This window comes from Arachis hypogaea, chromosome 1 (assembly GCF_003086295.3).
Source record: "Arachis hypogaea cultivar Tifrunner chromosome 1, arahy.Tifrunner.gnm2.J5K5, whole genome shotgun sequence".
In the NCBI taxonomy this organism is placed as follows: domain Eukaryota; kingdom Viridiplantae; phylum Streptophyta; class Magnoliopsida; order Fabales; family Fabaceae; genus Arachis; species Arachis hypogaea.
In genome coordinates this window covers 108,819,047-108,820,734 of record NC_092036.1, presented here as the reverse complement: position 1 = coordinate 108,820,734, position 1,688 = coordinate 108,819,047, and positions in this window count along the sequence as shown.

Sequence of the window (1,688 nt, the reverse complement as noted above, 5' to 3'; positions counted from 1 at the left end):
TTGGAGTTTTTGTCTCATAAACAAGTATGAGACAATTCTGGGCAAGTGAAGAACATTCCTTTCAATCAGCGTGTTCTAAACTTGTTGCACTTGCAGATTTTCCTGGGCCAGCCTCAAAATCAGATCATGGGTGGTCCTATGTATTTCCTTAATTCAAACCACCTCTGGGCCCAATATGAATGTTACATTTTTTGTTTTTTGTTTTTGTTGGCTTGTGTGTTTCAGATTTTTTGTCCAAAAAGGTTTTATCTTAGTTTTATTGTGACTTTAAGTCCAAAAAGGGGTTTGTTTTCAAAATCTTGAAATGATTTCCTTTTAATTTTAAAATAAAATAAAATCTTTCTCTTTTATGATGTCAAGTCTTTTTAAGTCAAATCATAAGGTGATGCAGTTGCATGGTTTGTGAAAGTTTCTTTTGAATACGGTTACCAACACTCCTTCTCTTCCGTCCATAACTCCTCAAACCTTTTGGTTTCTCCCCACTATCTTTACTACTTCTCTTCCCTCAAAATCTGAAACCAACCAAATGAGGAATAAAGTTATTGCAAAAAGGCCACAAGGAGAAAAGATACACAAGCTTCCTACAAAACCTAGGCCCTCCACTTATTCAAGAGACCAAACCTTCACTCCCTCACCTTTTCCTCCTACCTCTCTTCCACGCACTGACCCTATGGCGCGGACCAAGACCACACCAAGATATCCTGCTTCTTCTAAGCTGACGCCACCACCTAAGGTACCTCCTTCAAAACCTAGTTCTTCGAAACTAAGCTCATCCAAAGGCAAATGCCCTGCTGCTGAAGAACCAGTTCCTGAGTCAACTCAACTTAAATCTAGGTCGGTTACATTACGTTCACAAAGAGGTAAACCTCGTCTCCCTCTCAAATCATTTAGAGAACCAGATATTGATCCTTTTGCTCATAAATCTCACTTCATGACATCACACTCAAACTATAATCCATATAGGTTTAGGTTTGCCAAGAAAAATGATTTCTTTGAAGGAGTTATTAAGTACCGCATCTTGTGTCCCTCTTTTCTTGTTGACTTACCATCTTTGAAAAAGAAAGGTTTTTCTTTTGTTGATAATTTGAAATTTTTGGACTGGAATAATCTCTTTAACATCAAAAAGCTGTTTATCCTCTGTTGGTTCAAGAGTTTTATGCAAACCTGACATATCATGAGGGCCCTATTCACTCTTATGTTAAAGGCTGAGACATTGTCTTGAATAATGAAACAATCAGTGCTTCATTGAAGTATACTATGATGTTGGGCTGTGTGTTTATACATCTGTTAAGTGGGATGAAAGAGTTGATATTTCTTACAATGATGCATTGACTCATATTTGTGAACATGTTTCCTTGATTGATGACATTACATCCACTCACAAAGTCCTAGGATATGAACGTGCTCAGTTGCACCGTATGGTCAACCACATCATTCTTTCTCAAAGTAGTTCATATCAATGGGTTTTCTACACAGACACACTTGTTTTGTATGCCCTGATCACAAAAACATAACTTTCTTTTGTCTATTTGATGGTTAGATACATGTTTAATTCTATTAGGAGTGAGAAAGACAAAGCACTATCTTATGGCATGTTTCTAACTTGTGTTTTTGAGCATTTTAGTATTGACTTGTCAAATGAGAATTATGAAAATAGAGATTCGTATCTAAAAGGGGGTGGTTCAGTG